This window comes from Pinus tabuliformis, chromosome 4_1, assembly GCF_031772625.1.
Source record: "Pinus tabuliformis cultivar Carrire ecotype Pingquan chromosome 4_1, CPIR1, whole genome shotgun sequence".
Lineage (NCBI taxonomy): Eukaryota > Viridiplantae > Streptophyta > Pinopsida > Pinales > Pinaceae > Pinus > Pinus tabuliformis.
This window is the reverse complement of record NC_142303.1, coordinates 90,233,476-90,258,287: the sequence shown is the minus strand read 5'-3', so window position 1 is coordinate 90,258,287 and position 24,812 is coordinate 90,233,476.

Sequence of the window (24,812 nt, the reverse complement as noted above, 5' to 3'; positions counted from 1 at the left end):
TTAGTGTATTTAGACCTACAATAGTCTTAATACTTGTTGTTGAAGGCTTGCTGCATCTAAGCCCAAGTGGTGATGTTATCCCCAGGTAAACCCATGAACCAGCACAAAGCTGCATCCTTGGGAGTGGATGGGAATAGTTTCAACTTCTTCTCGTCATTGGTGTAGTCATAGGTTTGGCATATGAAAAAAAATTCAAATAAGAAAGTGCCTGGATCTTTTGAGGTTAGGACAAGGAAAAGAGGAAGGGCAGAGAGGCTTATATTCTTCATCTTAGTATCCCCACTAGTTTCCCTGACGGAGAAGGCACCCTGAACTCTTTCTCTATTCCCTCTGTCATTTCAATTTTCAGCCATTGGATCAGTACGAATGGGTTCTTCTTATTCTTCCTCCCATGTAGGTTCTTCAAATATTTCTAGTTTCTCACCTAAGCGTTCCTCCAATTCACAGCCACCAAAGAAGATGGAAGGTTGGCTATTTGAAGCAGTGGAGGTATTTGGCAAAACATTCCCTAAGTTATCCCTATTCCTACGAGGCATGAAAACAAATGTTTTTGTTTTGTTTTGAGTTTTTTTCAAACTTTGAAAGTGATTGCAAAATTGAAATTACTGACTCAATGAAAACTAACTACTTGAATGAAATCTTACTTGCAGAATGGAAAGGAACGCAAAGAATGCAAAATGGAAAAGAAAGAAACTAAATTACTCTTGTAGAACTGAAACTAATAGCAGATTACAAGAAACAAGAAATGGAAGAAAGAAACAAGTAATCACATATTACTCAGACACCTCCCCAGCAAGGATGCCAAAAAGTAATAAGCACCAGTATTGTAGCAAGAATGCTACAAATCCCGGGTCTACCAGCTTTACATTATCAACCTGGGGTTCGTACAAACTTGGAGGTGACAGTGTTGTATACACAAGTAAAATTTATGGTTATGCCCTTTTGTCACTATTCAGCTGGTGACAAACCACTAGGATTTTTCAAGCCAGACTTCTACGGATTCAGAAGAAGCTTGATTACTAATGAGGGAAAAAAAAATCTACTCTAAGAGAAAGCTTGTCTACTGCAATAAGGAAAAAGACTAAAATCCATTGCTAAAATCTCACCATTTTCTAACTAACTTCTAAGAGACTATGCTTCAAAAATAATGATAGGTTAACATGTATGAAATTCTACTATCCCAAGCATGTATGTTAAAAACATCAAACATTACTACTGTGCATGTAAATGACTAGAATAAAACTATTTTTCTTTTTATCTTTTTTTATGGAAGAGTTTGAAAGATAATATCTTTTGGCGATGTGGCAGGTGGATTAGGAATGTTGGTGGATGGTTCAAAGGCTTGCGATACCCTTAGGTGACCTTGTCTGGCTTCCTAGAGGCTTTTCCCTCAATTTGGCCTCAAAACAGACCACTACAGGAAAACCTACAGGATGTCCTAAAAACCTACAAGATTCCTTGTATTCGTACAAGATACAGTCGAGAGAAAAATGATGGGTGTGGAATGTGATGAAAGGATTAGGAAAGATGGTTGGTGGATGGAATGAAGCAAGAAAATGCTTAGGGTCACTCAGAACACAAAACCAAGGTTGGGAGATGGTTGGATTTGCTCAATCATGCTTAGAGAAGTTTCCTTGTAAAATGATGAAATTGGTGAGGGTCTTAGTGAAAGCAAGGAATGATCATGGATGGATGAAGTTTGAAGGAGTTTTCTTGCTATGATATCTCTCTTTACTTCTGAAAAACCTGCACTGCATCAAACATTGATATTTTCACAATAATGATGCAAACAAGGAGAATTTCAATAAGCTAGGAAAACAGAGTTTAATGAGCTAGCTGTCTACTTCATGCATGAGGAAAACTTGCAGAATAAGATGGAATCATTGATGATATCTATTGTAAGGCTGAATATGGAAGAAATGATGACTAGGTCCTACTCTTGTAACTTGATCAAATGCCAGCTTAAGTACAAAAAACTCTAAATTCTATGAGAAAGTATAATTTTGTCTTTTTGGAGGTGCATAGGAGTCCTTTCCTCAAATCATGATCCCTGAAGGGAGAAGTGAGGCAAAAACACCTATTGAAATCTTTTTGATGGTTCTTTATCTCTTCTAAACTATTGCTGGAGTAAAGCGCAAATGGAAGCAAACTAATAAACAAACTAATCAAATCTACATTACTTGCAATGAAATTCTTCAAGGGGAAATTTAACCATGAATCTATGAAATCAATCTAAGCATACATATACAAGAAGAGGAGTCTTTGCCGCTAGGGTTGGGCCTAACCCAAGAGCTTTAGCCTTCTGAGTTAACTCAGTACTGGATCAATAAGAAGCTCATTCTCATTATCAAAACAGAAAATTACATAACAATGTCTTCCACAAGTCTGGAGCTAAAAAATAACTAGTGTTTTTACAAAAAAAAATAGAATCCTAATGAGGCTCTAGGCCTCTTTATTTATACAACTGAAGTCCTCAATGACTTCCTTAAATCTAGGGAGGCTCAACTCCCAAACTTGAGATAAACTAACTCTTTGAGTGTCACTTTCTTGACTTCCTTTTGATTTTCATGACTTGGCTTCTTGTACTCCAAGCTAGTGTGATTGATGGAGGAATATTCGAATGAGGGAGGAGTAAATGAGGAGGATTTACCTCCTAGAATCTCTCTTCCTTGTCCCATTTGAGTTTCATCCTTTAATCTTGCCAAAATCCCTTATTTTCTCTCAAAAACCTGCATTCAATGCACATTAGTCCACTAGGCATAATATCTCACTTTGACTCATCTCATTAAAAAAAATATAATCAAAACATGTAATGAATTTTGAGAAGAGTTGATTTGACTAACCTAGGAGGTGAATTAAGGTCCAAATAGTTACCCAATGATGAGGCTCATTAGATGTGACCACCATTGTAACAGTGTCACGCAAGTACTCGATAGCATAAACAAACAACAATGAGACCCGGACAAAAATGCACAGCATAAAAGAGAAGCCTCCAAGACTATACCCTAAACTAACCCTAACTCTCCCTAAACTGACTGAACCGGTTCCTAGGTACGGTGGATAGGTGGACGCATGCCAAGTACATGTGTCGCACGATAGTAAGGCAAGGTTACGGTATGAGGTGGAGGCGTTCAGGTAATGGTGTCTCTCCCCTACTCTTGTAAGCTCAAATCACATCGTCATAATAATATGAAGGAAAAAGTATTATAACTAATAATTTTTTAAAATAATTTTTTAAACTATTTTTTTAAAATAATTTTTCAAAATAGAAATAAAATATTGTCTAAATAAAAAAATAATTACACAGATGTATGGATGTGCATATTTTGTAAAATGGATTTCGAAAATTTAATTTAATTATCAATAATTATTAAGTAGATGGCAGATATTTAACCTACATGGAATATTCTAGAAATTCATAGTATTATACACAAATTAAAGGTTGAGATTTATCTCCAAAGTAATTATGCATTGTTTCCCTTTTAATTATATTAATTAATTAAAAAAAGGTCATATAGAGAAGTGTCATATGAAGTGAAGTGCGATTTTTTCGTATGTGATATTGATAAGCCATGCTATTGGCGCAAGGTATTCTAACAAAGCTTATTTACAGATTGAGAATCTTTAGGATAAAATCTGGGTAGATCTCCATAATTAAGAATCTTGTTCCATGCTTTTTCAAATATTTATATGTTTAACTTATATATTAATTTTTTTCATTAACAATAATAATAATTTAAAATAAAATTATAATTTATTTAGTTTTAATGTGTACCTTTTTATTATATAATTTGAGCAAAGTGAGATGTATGATGTTGCAAGTGCTTTTTATTATGGATTAATGTTTATTGATGCTTACAAATAAAATTGAATAATTTTAATATTATTTATAATCTGTGAATAAAATAAATATAATACTTTTTATGTCATCATTTTAAATGAAAATTAGTTGGATGGAATATAAAATTATATTAAATAATTTAAATACAAATAAATTGAGTTGAATATTTTAAACATTAATTAAGAACATGAAGTTTATAATATAATCTACATTTAAATCATATAATATTATGTTTATAAAATTTAAATAAATTTTGAAAAAATATTTAAAAAATATTATTAATTAATTTTTAATAAGTTAAAATTAATATAAATATTTTTGGTAAATCTAGAATTTTGTATTATGCCAAAATTTTATATGTTTGATTACATTTTTTCAAAATTTTAGCATTTTCACTCTTACCAGATTTATTAGCTAATAAGCGAATATCAAGACAAATAGCTAACTACCAAAACAACCTTATCATCCAAAACTAGAAAGGAAAGTGATACCAAAAGACCTTCAAATTCATAATGTAGCAAATGACCTTTATGGATTGGAGGAATTGACCGAAACCGGATGATCTAGACTAGAGTTGGGTGATGGTGGAGGTATAAAGTCATAGTGGATGTTCTTCTCCATATGGGCCAAACTTCCTTCAAAGCGATCCAGTTTATCTTATATTCATTATTTCCCCTTCTACATACTTCCCAAATGATCTTGCATATGCCACTATTTTCATCGGAGATCATTCATGAAGATAATCACTACATTCTTGTCATCATTACAGTCCCTACTAAGCTATTCCAGGAGAAGAGTTATGTGTTGGAGATAGTTTTTGAAATTAGTTGGAGGAGGAGGTTGTTTCTCAGATCTAGGTGGTTGGGCTAGGTTGGGGTCGACAACCTCACCACGTCTTGGGTAATCTAGAAAGTGCCCAATGTGCTTACTTCTCTCACCGATTCCCCTTCTTACCCACCCATGATGACAAGGCATTTCTAACTGAGCTACACACAAATAAACCTTGCACACATAACTCCTATCAGTGCACCACCAGATACCAATGGAGCCAATGCAATGTGTCCCCTCACTCAGACAAAAGCACCAAACAAATATCAGTGAGTTGACACCCAAGGTGTTTTCAAAACACCTGAAGAAATGTTCAGATCCCACCCAAATACATCTTAACCTATGAACAAATGCTAGTAAGAAGATAACGTAACACCACAAGTAGTAAGAGATCATCCCAGAACCCCCAATTCGACCTTGGGTTATACCAACAACCACCAAACCTCCAAAATTCCTAGAAAACAGGTTACATTTCTCAAGTTCCATATTAACTAAGCCCACGTATGAGAAAAAAAGGTGATGGTAGTCCTCAAACCCCACGACGATACCCACAGAAACTATGACTCTAGAAACCACACAGTTAGCTTGGTCATCTGAGGGAGAGAACAAATACAAACCTCTCCATTTGAGCCCCTCAGACCACCAACAAAATACCTGAACCACAATAACCCATCTTCAAAACTAAACTAAATACTACCAGAATTAACAATCATAATCCAAAGCTTCCAAATCTAAAGGTTGTAACCAAAATATATAACAACTGTGGAATAAAACTAAGTAGTGAAATCACAAGTCCATACCTTCTACCAGGCCTAAGAATCTTGATTTGAACTAGTTTGGCATTCCAACATGAAAAATACCACCATAAAATTTGCAACCTCAACAGTCCCTTCAAATGCGTATCCATGCATAAACTCCTTATGTTGGGGTCTTCGTTGTGCTTCGATTGGGTCAACTTACCTTGATCCCTAGTTCCCTAAGCTCTAGAGCTAAGCCTCCAAGATACCACCCTCAATGCACACACACATAATTCCCTTTGCAACTTGGCCTCATGCTTAATTAAGGCTGGCTCGACTCGCTCCTCTTCCCATACCATACCAATTTAAGGATCGCAAAGGCCTCAATATCGTCACCATGCATGTTGAGGAAACATTATACCCTCGCCCATTATCCAGTCCCAAAATGCACCATTTCTCACACTAAAAGAGAATTCAATTCACACTAGGCCAGATAATAGTGGGTTGCCATGTCATCCCTCTTAATTGTCGAGGGGGCTAGTGGGGTGGCGGGCACCTACACCAATCCCTATGTCACCTTGATTCGTCAAACCCATCGGGGAAAAACTAAAAAGAATACTTTTATAACTATTAAAATATTTATAATTGCACCGAGAGGCATATTCTACATCCCGATATGGGGGAGATGTGTATATAACATCCACACCCTTAATTTTTTTGTTATATTACAACTAGTTCACTTTTATTATGACTTGAATCATATGAACAATATTTCACTTTCATTGAGACTAATTTGTGTGATTTTTTGTCCTATATTGTTCTTTTTTTGAGATGGTAATGGCATAGTTTCCTTTATAATTAATGTTCAATGATATATGTCTACACTTTCATATAACACTCAACCACAAAATATTGACCTTACCTCTTGTTCTTTGATTAAAAATATATTATATAAGGTAAATGGTTTATGTGGTAATATTATATTGTTTGGCAACCCTTGTTTATGGTTCTACAATTCTGATTGATATGAAATAGATTATGCGCAAAAATTAGGACTTGATATTTGTTATGGTTAATTTAAATTTGTTCTTACTAAGAAATACATACGTCTACCTTTATTTCCATATTATTCCTTGACTTGCATGGTTCGTCCTGACATGAGCAAGGTGGGAAAAATCTAACCCTAGATTGCTAGGGCTCAGAACTGATGGTTCTCATTAGCTAGATTGGTTATGGGGCATAACCACCCACTCCCTTTCCACACCCATCTGTCCATTTGCACCCTCTGTGCCTATGGAAGTGCTCTGCTCGATTGATCCAAACCCTCTTTTTAGACGTGGTCCACTGCTTGTAACTAGTACCTTGGCACTGACTCTATAGGTATATTTCCTGTTTTTTTTTGTTCTACGCATTCGTTTGCACTTTTGGTTGCAAAAGCTAAGGTTTCATAATTAATACCATTGCTTTGACTAAAGGTTTTATATGTAATGCACTTCTATGGACAATAAATGAGAACCCTTCTTACGATCTACCCTCGAGCGATCAAGCTCCACTGAGAGAACCATATCTTATACCAATTATTGGAAGTGGCCTCACTACTGAGGGGTGGGGGTGAATTAGTAGTGATAGGATTTTTATTAAAATTTTAACTCTTTTATCAAAACACTCAAAATATCAGTAACCCATCATCAAATAAAAAATATAGCATGTAAAACTGGAATAAACACCATGAAAAATATCAAAAGACATTCACACAAGAGAACAAAAATTGTTTTCGTGGAAAAACCCCTCAATGGAAAAAAACCACCTGTTGCTGCTATTGCTTAAATCTTCTATTAATGGCTGAAATTTTTTCACATAGAGTAACTAGCACCCACTAGCTAGAATACTTGACTCCTACAATAGTGTGCTAACATCCATTAGTTGAGAATTTCATACTCACATGACTCTATAGATAATCATCCAATGGAAGCCTCCACAACCAACAAGCCTCGTCCAACATCCATTGGACTATCCAACTACCATTGGATTGAGATTATCCTCCTCTAATAATTATCTGTTAATCTCCACAAGCATGAAGTCTCTATGCCTCCAACTCCTCCATGCAAACCACATTTCAAAATGTTTCGGACTAGGTTCTTAAATCATCTCAACATGATCAACCCAATAACCTCTTTGATTTGAAAATAAATTCTGATAAGCACGTCACTCAAATTCACTACAATTATATGATAAGTGATGCAAAGCACTACAACACTCACTCATGCACTCACTCCAAACATCCAATCACAAACTCAATACTCACTCACACGTATATAGCAATATATCCTCATCAATCTAAAAAATAATACCATAGGAAAATACCATGGTAATAAAAATACCAAGGGCACCTGTACCATGGTAATACGAATACCAAGGGCACATGTACCATGGTAATACCAATACCAAGTGCCAACCTGCTCTATACACACACCAATGATACCAAAAGCAAAGCATATTCAATAATACTTGCACCATCAATAATACCTACCACCAATCAAACATATATAAACAACTATAACTCATACTACCACCAGGCTATGAGGTTGACATCAATGCTAACCAAAAACATTGCATCCAACAACTATACCATCAATGCATTTGTAACACATCATTAATGCCAACAATGCATCAACAAAATAAGTGGGAAGGGTATCTTCTACTTATAGAGTTTTCATATAATAAGGGGTACCAAGTGTCTTTAAAGATGAGCCCATTTGAAGCATTGTGTGGAAGGAGTTGTAATACTCCTATCCTTTTGAGTGATCCAGTGAGAAGGGTCCTTATCGAGCCTGATATGTTAAAAGAGATGGAGCAATAGATGCAAGTTATTAGGAAAAAAATGTTATGTAGGCAATCCTTTCTATAGACAAAAACGATCCCTCAAGTCCTCTGGGAGGATCTAGCAACAAACGAAGACAAATATATGTAAACTTTCCTAGCTTATAACAGAAAACACAAAAGAGGATAGATGACTACCTCACTCTGATGCTAACATCCGTTGGTGTCGTCCTTGATTCTTTTGTTTCCAAGCTTAGTCTCCTCTTCACCATTATGAATGAATACGTGCAAGGAAAATCACGTGGAGACAATAAACGCATACATGGAAAAAATCATTCCAATATAAAGCATGTAACAGATCAAGCAATATTACACTAAATGAGAAATAATTGGCACATTTATGGAAAGCAAGCACACAATGTATTATTGGTAGATGGTAAAGGGAGAATTAAAACCACTTAAGCCTTGATGTTGGAAGTGAGTTTCCAAGTCCTAGCTTAACCTTCAAGCACTCCTTTCTCCTTAGAAAAATGGGCAATAATTGGGCATAGTTCAACACTAGGAAGACAACCAATTATTAGCCAAACATTAATCGATAGCAGGGATCTCATTTATAGGGAAGGAGAGGGAGTTGAGGATCCCTGAAACGAGGGAGAATTTCCACATATCAAGGGAAAAATACCTGAAAGTAGGATCAAGGACTAGGAAGGGAAGGTCTCATTCCAATCCTCATTCACATGTAACCAACTCATCATTCTCGAGACTTCTAGTAAGAGAAGCTTCTCCTCCATTTTGGGAAAAAAATGCCTGAAGAGGATCGATGTAGGTTTTCTTGATAAAACTCATGCTAGAAATGCTAGGAGAGTATGATGCAACAAGCTACCAACACGGGTCACTAGTTATGCAAAACACGTTGATCTTAAAAAACAAGGTTTTTGACAAGTTTCTTCAAAATTATTTCAAGGAAAGTATTCTTCTTTTCTTCAAGGATGCTTCTGAACATGTTTTAGGGTGAATACATTGACAAATTTTTTCATATGTGTCCTTAACGACACAAAGTTCAACACTTCATGTTACGAGATGGGGAGCGTGACAAAATACTCTATAACAGATGCCCCCTAAAGAATGAAGGAAAAAAGGGAAGTGATGTTTGAAGTGATTTACAAGGCATGCCAAGGACTTAGAGAAACACCGTCAGGAGACCTGCAAATCAAACATAATATAACATATTTGACATCTATGATTTAAGTATGCCTAAGAATACATCTTTGAGTAGGTATCTAACAATGCATGAATCCACGACATGGACACATCCATCCGAATAGAAAGGATTATGTTTATGGATCCAAGACATGGACATAACCATTCGAAAAGAAGGGATCATGTGTACAATCATGAATACATAATAACTCCACACAACCTAGATTTATCAGATGAAACCCAGGGTCTTCATCTCTGTCCCGATCCAACCAAAGTACAAATCTAATCATATGAATAAATGTGTCAGAGTCGAACATGGTAGAAACCACCTGATTACCGGTCAATGATGTAAATTGTTAACAAGTAAGAGAGAAACCACCAATGATGACAATGGCTCTCAAGGTACAACAACATAATCCATGAGTGTGAATAATGAAGCTGAAGTCGAACACTCGCAGAGTCATTCGATTGAAGGCCAATGATGTGAACCTATCATCGAATGCGAAGAACCTACCATTGAGTCATGAAAGCTCCAAGGTACTAAAAGGGAATTTCTAGACCATCTTCCTGGATAATGAGTCAGAGTCGACAGGAAGTGATCCATCGAAGGAGGGCCATTATGTCTCCCACATCATCAACACGAAATATAGGATTTTGCAGAGTTGGCAAGAGTGATTCAAGATTGTTGCATAAAATTCAAACAGGGTATAAGGTGTTTGAATTGCAAATGGGACTTCTCTTGAACATATCAATGACATGACTTCGGAATTTGGCATCATTTGACTCAAAATATGATCAGAGGTCATGGTGATAATAGGATGTAATCAGGTGAGAGGAAAATGGATTCCCAAAACCTAGTGAGGCAAGTGACGAAGTGAGGATAACCCAAACCCGACATGAAATACAGATAAGTGTCATGTTCAAGTGATCTAGGAGGATCTTGGAGGATTGATCCAGGCAAATCTTCAGAAAAGTATCAGTGCCATGGTAAGAGGCTCAAAACTCAAAGTGGTATAATCTGGATAAACTTAGCATCGTATCGAAGTGCTCATCATCATGGTTCCAACGGTGTGAACGACACTCATATCCGAGTCCAGATGAAGAATTTAGAGCAAGTAAAAGTTAAAGTTTGACTTGTCCAGGTGGAAGAAGGAGATGACATGGAAAAGGTCCCAACAAATGGGTAAGCGCCAAGTGGTAGGCTACCACTGGGTCTCGCATATCGCATATCGGGGAAAAACAGAGGTCGCAGGATAAGAATCGGCCCCCAACAGTGCCGATTTGTGATTGCGATATCACATATCGCATATCAGAGGTGGATGAGTATTAAAGAATTGGCCCCCGTGAAGCCCAGTTGTGATGTCATTTACGCATATTGCAATCACAGAAAAGGAGTGTTGTTTGTGGCACGGTCTGATAGTAATCGCCGATTGCGATTTGCAGGGAGGATCTGGGTGTGATATTTTTATATGTTGCATATTATATCCCCGTCGGGCCATTGTTACCGCAGTGTAATGGGTCGATGTCACAATGGCTCAAGCACCGATTGCGATTTAAGGGGAGGATCCAAATGCGATATTTTTATATGTTGTTTTCTATAAGTCTGGTGGGTCCATGTATCGCAAAGTGCTTGTTGCTTTGGCTTTGGACTGTCCACTGATAGTTGGAAACGCCAATAGACATGCCGTCGAGCGTTATGTGTAGTTGAATGGGTTTGCCATGTTTGAACGGGGTTTCACCATTATTGTAAGGTTGTTGCCGTGTATCATTCTAGCCCAATCCCACCTTCTTAACTTGGTTTTTTATGTTAAAAATGCCCAGGTTTTGAGGGATTGCCACCATTCTATATATATGACTATTTGTATCAGGAAAGGGGAGAGAGGATTGGTCGAATGACTCATAATCTATTGCACCCAGTAGACCCTAACCCTGGCAGCAGGTCGAGACCTCACCTTGAGCAGCAGGGAGGTTTCGAGAAGGTGCAGAAGGCCCGATTATCCAAACTGGGAGATTGGATAGGCATTTTTGCACTATTTTTTTCCAGGAGTTCAGTGGTATTGTTTGTTTCTAAAGTTGGGCTCTCCATTCTTTCTTCATCTTCCATATTTGAGGTATAAGGGTTGTAATTGAATGTTTCTTGTACTTTTATCTCTTTTTATGCCACTAATTGAAAGAAGGCCTCCCCACTATTGAGCAGGGCCTGGAGACATAGTCCAAATTGGACGAACTCCATAATAAAATCATTGTTTCATGTTTTTGTGTTCTTCTGATTACTTCCACATTGTTTATGTGCTTTTAAGTTCCATGGTTAATTATCTCTGTTATATGTAATTTTGATGCATCTGTAAGCAAAATATTTTGGATCAAGTTTGGTATCAGAGCAGGTCTTTGTAGATGCAAATTGCACGAGTTTATGCTAACCCGGAACAAGCTATGAAAAGGAGAGGGAATGCTTAAGTCCTTTGATCTTGAAGCAGGATGTGCACAATGAAAAATAAACATGGCCAATGAAGAAGCTCGTTGGGAAGAGGAACATAATTTTTGTAAGGTATTCTATAATATGGCAAAGAAAGTTGACAAACTATTTTCAGACTGTGAGAAGGCCCTCCAGCATGAGAAGAAAGATGCAGATGATTACGGATCGACACATCAAGGGATGGTGGAGAAGATCCCCCTCCCTCGCCATCTTCAAGTGATAGTTCTCATCACTCCGATCGCAATTCCAGACATACCTCTAAGAAACCTTTCCTTAAACTAGATGTAAAGATCGACTTGCCTATGTATGCTGGAGAGTGTAATGCAGAAAATATTAATAATTGGATTAGGAAGATTGAGGTCTACTGCCAAATCCAACAGATTGAAGAAGATGAGGCAAAGATCAGGTTGGCATCCCTTTGACTGAGTGGCACCACTCTCGTTTGGTGGGATAGCAAATTGCAAGGTAGCAAAAAAATGGGTGACCTTCTTTCCTCATGGTTAAATTTTGTTTCTGCATTGAAGAATCAGTTTTACCCTTTGGGATATAAACAAAAAGCATTAATGGAATGGAAACACCTAAGGCAAAGAAAGGGTCAAAATGTGAAAAATTTCATTGAAGAATTTAGGAAACAAGAATTGAATTTGAGCATTCCATTAGATTCACCAGATATTGTAACTAAGTAAATTGGTTCCTTACATAGTTACATATGACATTCATTATTATTGTTCGAGCCCGCTACTATCGATGAGGCCAGTGTGAAGGCCATGCATCTTGAGAGTAGGGGGACACATGAACAAAATGACCACCCAAAAAGAGTCGCAACAACCCATAGAAAAGGAGAAAATCCCTCTTGTACACATTCTGAGAAAGAGGGACATGACAAAGAGAATTGTTGGAAACTGCACCCTAAGATGAGGCCTAGGAGGAATGATAGAAGGGAGAGGCAGAGGACAACTGCCACCCTACAATAGGATCACAAGTCTTAATAATAGGAAGACGAGAAGGTCACAGTTATGGGATTTACCCGAAGTAGACCAATTGACTTGGGGTCAGATTCCATTGACGAAAGGAAGATCGCATCTCTTGGGATCGTAGCGGATGGACCTGTCAATATGGGTTTCGATTCGGGCGATGAAACAAAGGTCTCAATAGATATTGTACCAAACGTGAAAAGGGAACCCAATGCATCATGGCTCTAGGAACTTGAGGAGATCAAACAAAGCATTCATGTAGAGAATACTGAGCTAAGGATACTCCTACAGGAAGCTGAAAAGGAGAAACAAAGGTTGCTATGCTAGTTGCTTGCCAAGGACGAAGCCTTGGAAAAGTTGCAACATAACAACCTTGAGGTAAAAAGTGACTCTTTAGCTTCATGTACCTTTCTTGATGATGATTTCGTTGTTTTTGAAAAACATACTATAGGTATTGGATCCAAACTATTGAAGAAAAGGGGTATCAGGAGAAGGGCCTCAACATTAATGGCCAGGGCCTCGTAAACCCCATCAAAGTGGAGGAATTTCCTCGTCATGAAAGACTAGGGTATGTCAGGAAGGAAGTTGGGAAATGCTCCAAAACAGCCAGTGACCTATTGATGACAGATGATGAGGTCACCTCACCACATTCCAATGACAGTGAAGGATCCATAAAGCCTTATCAAAGGCACATCAAGGGAAAGTGCTCCAAGAAGATTCAAAAAGTTTGGAGGAGAAAGAGCCATGGTAGTCACTGCAATGAGGTGGGACACCAGGGATCCACATATAATATGTTCCATTCCAAGAAAGTATTGATAAATAAGCCAACGGGTGAGAATGATCAACAAATGAATCCATCACATTCATGGCGGTCTTCTTTATTAAGTAAAATATGGTTGTTTTAGATATAGTATCTTGTTATGGCCATAGTTTGTAAATCATGCATTGCAAGTAAATGTAAAAGTGATAAAAAAATTCCATCACTTCAAAACGCAATGATGATGTTTGTGGCCTTTTCTTATGAATAGTTGAGGCATTGATCCTTGACCAAAGAGTATGTGCTGTAACCTCTTGGTAATTGAGGGGGTTATTGAGTCATATATGGTTTGTATATGATTGCAAAGGATGTACCAGTTTTGTGTGTAGGTGGTTGAAAGTGTGGATCAGCGAGGAGGCAGCCAGTGTGATGGATGTGTTAATTCTTGTGGGCTTCAAAAGGAATGCATCCGAGTAAATCTCGATGGATGAAGAAAAAGGTGAGGAAGAAATTTCCTTACTTGCCAATTGATTGAGAAGGCTTTTGGTGGTCCAAAGCTCTTAGTGGGGAGGATTTATCTAGGAGGATCATGGAGGATTGATCCAGGTGAATCTTCAGAAAAGTACCAGTGGCATGGTAAGAGGCTCAAAACTCAAAGTTGAAAAATATGGATAAACTTAGCATCATATCGAAGTGCTCGTCATCCTGGTTCCAATGATGTGAACAACACTCAAATCCGAGTCTAGATGAAGAAGTTAGAGCAAGTCAAAGTTCAAGTTTGACTTATCCAAGTGGCAAAAGGATATGACATGGCAAAGATCCAAGGGAATGGGGAAGCACCAAGTGGCAGGCTTCCAATGTGTCTCGCATATTGCATATCGGGGAAAAATAGAGGTTGCAGGTTAAGAATCGGCCCCCAACAGTGCCGATTTGTGATTGTGATATCGCATATCGCATATCGAAGGTGGACGAGTATTAAAAAATTGGCCCCGGTGAAGCCTTGTTGTGATGCGATTTACCACATATCACAATCGCAGAAAAGGGGTGGTGTTTACGAATTGGTCTGGTAGTAATCGCCAATTGCAAGTTGCGGGGAGGATCCAGAATCGATATTTTTATATGCTGCATTTTATATCCCCATCGGGTCTGCTGTTACTGTAGTGTAATGGGTCGATGCACCGATGGTTCAAGTGCTAATTGCGATTTGTGGGGAGGATCCAGACACGATATTTTTATATGTTGTGTTCTATAAGTCCGACGGGTCCATGTATCACAAAGTGCACGTTGCTTTGGCTTTGGACTATCCGCTGATTGTTGGAAACGTCGATAGACATGCCGTTGAGCCTTATGCGCAGTTGAATGGGTTTGCTATGTTTGAATGGGGTTTCACCATTATTGTAAGGTTGTTTTCGTGTATCATTCCAGCCCCATCCCACCTACTTAACTTGGTTTTTTATGTTAAAACTGCCCGAGTTTTGAGGGATTTCCGCCATGCTATATATATGACTATTTGTGTCAGGAAAAGAAAGAGATAACTAGCCGAATAACTCAGAATCTATTGCACACAATAGACCTTGACCCTGGAAATAGGTCGGGGCCTCACCTTGAGCAGCAAGGACATTCCGAGAAGGTGCAGAAGGCCAGATTATCCCAATTGGGAGCTTGGATAGGCATTTTTGTACTATTATTCACTAGGAGTTCAGTGGTACTGTTTGTTTCTGAATTTGGTCTCTCCATTCTTTTTTCATCTTTCAAAAAGGAGATATAAGGGTTGTAATTGAATGTTTCTTGTAATTTTATCTATTTTGATGCCACCAATTTAAAGAAGGCCTCTTCACTATTGAGCAAGGCCTAGAGACGTAGTCCAAATTGGACGAAATCCATAATCAACTATTTATGTCATGGTTTTTATGTTCTTATGATTATTTCCACATTTTTTATGTGATTTTAATTTCCATGGTTAATTATCTCTATTATATGCAATTCTGATGCATCTAGAAGCAAAAGATATTTTATCATCAAGAGCGACATGCTTCCTTTTATACAAAATACAGGATATGTATTTCCTTCTATTTTCCCCCACTATTTCTAGAGAGTACCTCTTTATTTTTAATCTCAATCTTGAAGAGGATATCATATGCTTGTCATATAAGTTCATCCTTGGGATGAATCCATCATATTATTTTTAACGAGCCTTAGGAAGGAGTAGTTCGGTTTTGTCATGGTGGCAAGTCCTTCTGCCCGAGTTTTGAGGAATTTCCGCCATGCTATATATATGACTATTTGTGTCAGGAAAAGAAAGAGATAACTGGCCGAATAACTCAGAATCTATTGCACACAATAGACCTTGACCCTGGAAATAGGTCAGGGCCTCACCTTGAGTAGCAAGGACATTTCGAGAAGGTGCAGAAGGCCAGATTATCCAAATTGGGAGCTTGGATAGGCATTTTTGTACTATTATTCACTAGGAGTTCAGTGGTACTATTTGTTTCTGAATTTGGTCTCTCCATTCTTTTTTCATCTTTCAAAAAGGAGATATAAGGGTTGTAATTGAATGTTTCTTGTAATTTTATTTATTTTTATGCCACCAATTGAAAGAAGGCCTCTTCACTATTGAGCAAGGCCTAGAGACGTAGTCCAAATTGGACGAAATCCATAATCAACTATTTATGTCATGGTTTTTATGTTCTTATGATTATTTCCACATTTTTTATGTGATTTTAATTTCCATGGTTAATTATCTCTATTATATGCAATTCTGATGCATCTAGAAGCAAAAGATATTTTATCATCAAGAGCGACATGCTTCCTTTTATACAAAATACAAGATATGTATTTCCTTCTATTTTCCCCCACTATTTCTAGAGAGTACCTCTTTATTTTTAATCTCAAGCTTGAAGAGGATATCATATGCTTGTCATATAAGTTCATCCTTGGGATGAATCCATCGTATTATTTTTAACGAGCCCTAGGAAGGAGTAGTTCGGTTTTGTCATGGTGGCAAGTCCTTCGTCATTTCAGTTTTATGAGTCCAATGAAGGGGTAACTCGACATATTTTTCATATTTAGAGAGTTTGAAAAAGAGGCAAAAAGAAAACTCCAAAGGTCCCTTTTCGTAGATAGTCTCTTAAGCCCGAAAAGGTATAAAACAATACTCAAGAGAACCTCTTAGCCATGTTCGACTAAGGTATTCCTTTTTCGTAACTAGTCTATCCCAATTCATAAAAGGGTTAAACTTATAATGAGTATACGTCTTTTCATTTAATTTTATGAGTTCAAAAAGACAAGTGCTCGAAAATATTTTCATATTCTGAGAATCAGAAAAGAGTGGAAATATTACTCCAAGGGGTTCCTTTTTTGTTTCTTTTTTACAAGTTCAAAAAAGTGATAAAATAAAACTCGATATTTCAACCAAAATAAATTATCGTTTCGAATTACTAATAACCTGTTGCTACACATGTGAGAAAATGTTACCCAGTTCGAGAAAAATGTATAAATATAGGTAAAAATATGCCCTAAATGGTAAAAATACTCAAAAAGTTTATATAAACTCCAAAAGTAAAAATAATTTCACCATTTGTCATTTTGTGAATTGGAGAGAACATTTTTCCCTAAATTTCCCCCATCTTCAGGTGAGGAGTGTGATCGATCGAGGGTACCATTTAAAGAACCGTCTGCCACAGGTAAGAGATATGTCCTTCCTTTGCAATTTAATAGTAATTTTAACCAATTTAACCCATATAATAGGTAGCTAGGAGGGTCTAAAGAAAAATCGAGTCGAGGGCAGCCATTGCAGGTTTTATCCATTGGGATCACGCTACCCTCCCAAGCTTAACAGTGTCATCACGCTGGAAGTGTAGAAAAAATTAGGGACGAATGCACTAGCGCCACAAAATAAAAAATTTCAATAGATCTCCAAAATTACTAATTGTTTTGCAAATTTTCCTCCATGGAGTATAATTAAAACCTTGTTCAATGATGTTTTATAGGTTATTTGTTGGATAAAATGGCTATTGAGTGGAAAGAAAGAGGCCATGAAGTGGAAGATCATCAAGCATCACAGGATCCTAATTGCATAAGGGCTCTTCATGCATGTGGATTGCTTAAATTCTTCTGTACCCCTAGGATCAGAGCCCAAGTGGAGTTATTACAACACTTGATAGGATGGTGGGATGTAGATCGTCAGATGTTTATAATAGGGGACCAAGAGATTAACCTAGAAGTTGTAGACATATACTTCATCAATGGTTTGTCCAAGAGAGGAAAACAAGTTCAATTGTCTGGTCCTTGTGTTGGAGGAGAAAGCACTGCCATGCTAATAGTTAGACATTGTCATGGTTCCCGCAAGACAAAAAGCAGGAAGACATACATCAAAACCATCACAAATCTTCCATTAAGAACAATTATCTACACCATAGTTTGAATGGCTTGGGTCCAAGCTCTACATGAGGTAAGAAAATCCTAATTCTAGTATGCAGTGGATTGCCTCAGTTCAACTGTGTTCAACTGGTGTGAAGGACTACTGATCAATATGAAATACCAGCTCACCAAGTGCAAGACAGGTAAACTCAAACAATTTGGCTATGGATCAATTTTTGTGACATTCTTTCTAGAGTGCGTTCCATTGTTCAGATATTAGTGGGTGGAGGTAGAAGCTCCCAGACCTAGGGATCCACATTCATTATGGTGGGGAGAATTGATGCCTCATCATGCAGGTGGGAAAAAAATGTCCTTTCCACCTGCATTCTTTGTATGGTTACATCAACAACTCATTATGGTGGATGATTGGGCCTATGCTAGGACATATTTCCGAGGAGATCCCGATCTCCCACTACCACCTAGAGCACAGTGGAATTACTCAAGTAAAGAATGTTTTCTTAAAATTTTCAAGTCTTTTTTAATATTTTTTAATTATGTGAACTGAGATCGAGACTTGGGATATTTTTCAGATGTGGGACTAGAGAGACCTTTGGGGATTTCTTCAATATCTAGGAGAGTGGCATGACAACTTGAGGATACACCATATGTCGAAGGAGTTGATCCTACAGTGGAGGTGGAGTGGAGGCCTTGACTAGAGGAATTCCAGATTATGCTACTACTGATGAGGTAATACTTCTATATCATAGGCTTACCATAGGGGTATCAACTAGACTGCGTCAGCTGTTGGGATGAGTTTTTAGGGATATATCATGCTATCATGAGAATCATGTTGGAGGATAGATATGTCTCTAGTCTTAGGTTTTGCATGTATGTAGGCTCGAGGAGCCATGTGTCTTCGAACACAAATTTTGATTTTTGATGTAAAAAATGTTTTACAAACTTTATATGGCAATCTATATATACATGTTTTACCTTATGTACCTAATGTTCCTATTGTATCATGGTTCTCTTTTTACAGATGCTGGAAATATCGATCTAAAACAAGGTTAGATAATGTATCAGTCAATGTATTTAGATGTCTTGGAATGTGTTGATATGTTATGTAATCAAAATTTCTTTCCAAGAGATGAACACCCAAATACATCCTTAAAATGTTAGGGTTTCTGATGGAATAATTCTTGCTTAATAGTAATACAATGAGTTATGAATCAAGTTTAAAAACTAATTCTCTAATATAAAGAGCAATAGCTTCCGACAATAGTGTATGTTTTAACCTCGTACATAAATTACCTGCATACAAATTCTAAAACATAGAAAATAAGAAATGCAAGAGCATAACACATAAAACACATATACACAGAAATTTTCCCCTGGATCCCAAAACTAGGACTATCAGATTGATTTTTCATTATTATCCTTCAATGTTATAATACATATTTATACATGCGGAAGTATCCAATACCATGGACAGAAAACCATCACATCCAAAACCATGGACCGAAAACCATCGCATCCAAAACCATGCACAAAACCATAGCTAGGTCTGCCCAACCTAATATAGGGTCCAAAAAAAGTTTCCTCGGAGCGCTACCCCGAACCTTGTAGAGGGAGGCTACTCGCTCCCCCTGTGACCCCCCACTACACAATCTGCGCAACAAAGGGTGGGCTCCGCCACCCCCTCTAACCCCCTGGTTAACTATGTAGGCTACTCGTGGAAAGAATATAATAGAACCCAACATTCTCCCACTTGTTTTTCTCTTTCCATAGGAGAGCTTAGTCATTTATCCAGCCCTAAAACACCCATTGTTTCTCTACACCAAGAGAACTTCTTAGAGCTCACATATTTTGTCAATGCATCTGCATTATTCTTCAAAGTGTCCACCTTTACTAGCAACACCCTTTTGTCTTCTATCATATCCCTCACAAAGTGATACTGAACATCAATGTGCTTTGTCTTTGAATGATAAGCATGGTTATTTGCCAAGAAAATTGCACTTTGTCTATCACATTCTATCCTTATAGTTCCCTGTACTAACCCCATACTTGAACACAATCTTTGCAACCAAATTTCTTCCTTGCTTGCATGAGTGGCTGTCATGTATTCTGCCTCTATAGTTGATAATGCCACTATAGATTGTTTCTTACTCATCCAACTGACTTCACCTCCAAATAGGTTAAACACATACTAACCTGTATATCTTCTCTTATCTAGATCTCCAGCCTAGTCTACATCAAAAAAGCCACAAATATCCAAAACTCTGTCTAATCCTGGTCTTCCTTGGTAGCACAAACCATAAGTACTGGTGCCACGCAAATACCTAAAACCCCAATTCATTGTTGTCCAATGCTCCTTTCCTGGTTTTGACATAAACCTGCTCAAAACTCCCACTGCATGTGCAATGTCTGTTCTAGTACAGATCATCCCATACATCAGGCTACCGACTGCACTTGCATATGGAACACGGGACATGTCTTCTTCTTCTTCTTGTGTCTTGGGACACTGTTCAACAGATAACTTTACACATACAAAAATAGGAACCTTGACCAATTTACTATCTTGCATATTAAGCCTCGACAATATTGTCTCAACATACTTCCTCTTTTCCCGATCTCTTTTAATTTCCATGCTCAAAATATAGTTTGTAGCACCAAGATCTTTCATGTCGAATTTGGAGGACAATTGGGTCTTCAAATCCTGGATAATTTCTTTATCATTTCCAACCAGCAACATATAATCCACATAAAAGACCACATAAATAACACGGTCACCAATTAATTTAAAATACACACAATGATTTGCTTTGCTTCTACGAAAGCCAAGTCCCCGTATAAATGTATCAAATTTCTGATACCACATCCTTGGTGACTGTTTTAACCCATAGAGAGACTTATTTAACTTGCATACCAGTTCTTTCTTACCCTTCACTACAAAGCCTTTAGGTTGCCTCATGTAGATATCCTCTTCCAAATTCAAGTGAAGAAATGTTGTCTTCACATCCCTCTATTCTACCTCAAAATCAAAAGCAGCAGCAACAGATAAAAGTAATCTAATAGAAGCTACATTGGCAACAGGAGAACAAATATCACCAAAATCAATTCCCGGCACCTGGGAATAACCTTTTTCTACCAACCGAGCTTTGTATTTCTCCACCTTTCCTTCTGCATTTATCTTCTTCTTGAACACCCATTTGTTGCCAATGGGTTTCCTTCCAGCCGGCAACTTCATGAGATTCCAAGCCTCATTTTTGTGCAAAGATGCCATTCCATCAACCATGGACTCTTTCCAGAGTTTTCCATCCTCTGAATCTACTGCTTCCTTCACGGTTTTGGGATCATCATCATTAATAGATAAAGAAAAATTTGAATAGAAAACAGATGGACTATACCTCTCCAGCTGCCTTCTTTCTCGAACTGATCTTCTCACACCGAGAGTTTGTGGCTCTTCATATTCTGATTCCTCCTCTATTGTAGAGTTTGATTCTTCCTCCTTATGCTCAAAATCTATCTTCTCAGGTTCCTTTGGTTGGACTTCATGTTTAATAACATCTTTAACCTCTCTGAACACCACATCTTGGTTGTACACAACCTTCCTTGTTGCTGGGTTCCAAAGCTTATAACCCTTTAAACCATCCTTATACCAAATAAAGAGGCACTTTTCATATTTACTATCCAACTTAGTTATTTTCTCCTTTGGAAGATGTACATATGCATCACATCCAAATAACCTCAGATGTGAAAGAGAGGGTTTCTTACCAGTCCATACCTCTTGTGGGGTCTTATCCTCCAATGCTGATGAAGGTGATCTGTTGACCAGATAACATGTTGTCTCCACCGCCTCTGCCCAGAATTCTTGTCCTAACCCAACACCGCTAAGCATGCTTCTTGCCCTTTCCATCAACGTCTTGTTCATTCTTTTTGCAACTCCATTTTTCTCAAGTGTGTTTGGGGTAGTCTTCTGTTATGCTATACCACACTCCTTACAGAATTGTTCAAATTCCTCGCTGCAAAACTCTCCACCGTTATCTGACCTCAACTGGTGGGCTCCAGTATTGTAGCAATAATGCTACAACTCCTGGAGCTTCCTATCTCTAATTTTATCAACCCGGTAGTTCGTACAAACTTGGAAGCGACGATGTTGTATGCACAAGTACTAGCTCTTGTCGCAGCTGTCACTTGGTCAGCTGGCACAAGTCCGCTAGGGCTCAAGCCAACTTCTATATGCTCTCAGAAGAATCTTGCTAAATGATGGACGAAGGCTATCTCAGAGGAAATTAATCTATTTTGCAAAAATGAACTGAAAGCCAACCAAAACATGGGAACCCTAGTAAACCCTAATCTGACTAGCTTAACCTCTAGGATGCAATGGGTGGAGTGCAAGTGTCCGGAAATGATGCCATTACTTCTAATGATGTGAAATGCATGAACTTAGACTGCTTTTATTGAAAAGAACATGTTTTTGTATTTTTGCCTAAATGGTTGGAGTGCTTATGATTTTGTTTCTTATTAGGGTTTGGTTGTGTAGAGGTGGTGCGAAAGGAAGGAAAGCTTGGGAAAGGTCAAGGGGATAGGAGAGGTCCCAGGGGATCCTTAGTATCAGTCTACAGAAGTCTACAACGTTCGGATGCTCGGCAACCAAGTTTGCAGGCTTCTACAGGATGTCTGCAGGGGATCCTACAGGAAACTCAGGGATTCTACAGGAAGTCTGCTAACTTCTACAGGATGCTCTACCATGGGAGTTTTAGGTGATGGTGAAGTGATGGAGTGGTATGGGTGGATAGGTAAGGTGGAGATGGAGCTTGTGATGACTCAGAGGCAGAGAAATAGGACAGAGAAAGAGTGCACGAAGTGGTTGGTGGATAGAAGGATGGGATCAACGAAAGGTCAAAAAGATGAAGCTATGTGGGCAATGGAAGAGTTGGAAGGTGAACGAGCTGAACAGAGGTCGAGTAGGTGGCTTTAGGAGAGGTTAAGAAGAAGAAAAATGAAGTAGAAGGATATGGAGCAGTGTAAATAAAACAAATGACTTATGTCTTGCACCAAAAACGAGAATTCATTAACCTATGCTACCTGTGCTATTAAACCTATGAACAGCAATGTAAACCGAGAAAAGAAGCCGTGCATGAGTGAAAATGAAGAAGTATGGTTCAAGATCAAAAGTGCATGGATGGATCTTCAATGAAAATGACTATGTTGCAGCTTGCATGGAAGTAAAAGACTGCGTTCTTTTTGGTGGTTGATATGGACTGCACCCCAATCCCTAAACAGAGATGGCAGTGAAGGCACTAACAACGCTTTTCTTGGAGCTCCAGTGGATTAAAAACCTCCTATTCTGATCTAAACAACTGAAAGTGATTTAACCATAAACTAATCCTACGCAATTCTCATTAACTAAATCAAATCAGCAAACTGTATTCTTTGAAATGCATATCAAAACAAGGAAACACAATGCTGGAAAGAAAGGTAAATAATAATACAAGAAGAGGAGATCTATTGCTCTCAGGTTGGGCCCTAACCTGAGAGCTATAGCTCCCTTAAAAGCTCAGAATTAGATTCAAATCTGCTTGCCTTTATTCATAATCAAAAGTCTAATGTCATGCCAAAACTGGCTTACAAAACAAACAAAACACCGAGCTGTAACTCGTGCTCAGAGATTACAATAGTAATTCCAAAAGTCAAAAAGCTTCTAACAAAGGCTACGGCCTTCATATTTATACAAAATGAGGATCAAGCTGGCTTCCTCCATTCGTGGAGCTTGGTTGTCCAACTGAAAGTCAAACTGCTGTAAAATTGCTGATCCTGTAGAACGTGTTGGCTATCTTTAAGCTCGGTGGGGAGAGCTGTTGGAGCTCGGAGTTAAGGTGACAATCACGAGGGAAGTCATTTAAGGCATAGACAACCTCCCTATAAACCTGCAATGCCACCTTTTCTGTCTCCTTGTCTCCTTTTGCGTGGTCTTTTGCTCTCTTTAATGCCAAGAACCTGAAATCATCATGTATTAGTCACATAGATATAATGCCTGCCCTTCTTCCTACAAACAACACGAATATACTAAGAAATGAATGCATAAGTGGTAAAAGATGAATGGTTGAACAAGGTAAGTAGGCCAATATGAGCCCAAATTGTACCAAAAATTGGGGCTCATCATCACCCCCCAGCTGAAATATTTGCTCATCCTTGAGCAACTTTGCTCTGGCTCCTCGTCCTTGGCCGAGAACTAGAGCCCGGAGCATGCTCTTCCTTTTCTGTTTTTGGTGGCCCTGCCTTTTCTGCCTCTGGTGGTGACGAGGGTGGCACTTCTTCCCTCTTTTCTGTTTCCTTGAGCCGGGCTTCGGAAGCCGATTGGCCTATTTTTCGTGTCCAGGAAGTTATTTTTGGGCTTCCCCTCTCGGGGGTGGCCAATGTTTTAGAGGGGGTTCTTTCACTGGGTGAAGTAGGGACACCCCCTAAAATTGTTTGGCTGTTGGGTGGAGGCTGCGGCTTGCCCGTGTTTATTCTCTTACTTCTCCTGGCTTCAAAAGGTAGAGGGATCTCCCTCTCTCTCTTCTCCTTCGGCTTTGGAGGTGTACTGAGGGCGGCCAGCGCAGCTGCTGCCTCCTTTTCGAGAATACCAGCCTTCTCTTTCTTGCGTTTTGCTTTCTCAGGGCTCCTTGTAGAGGGCCCCTTCTTTTCAGATTTCGGGCTTCCTGTAGAAGACCCTGTTTTAGCCATTCTCGGGCTTCCTGTAGAAGCCCCTGCTTTGGAAATTTTTGGGCTCCCTGTAGAAGCCTCTTTTTTAATGATTTTCGAGCTTCCTGTAGAA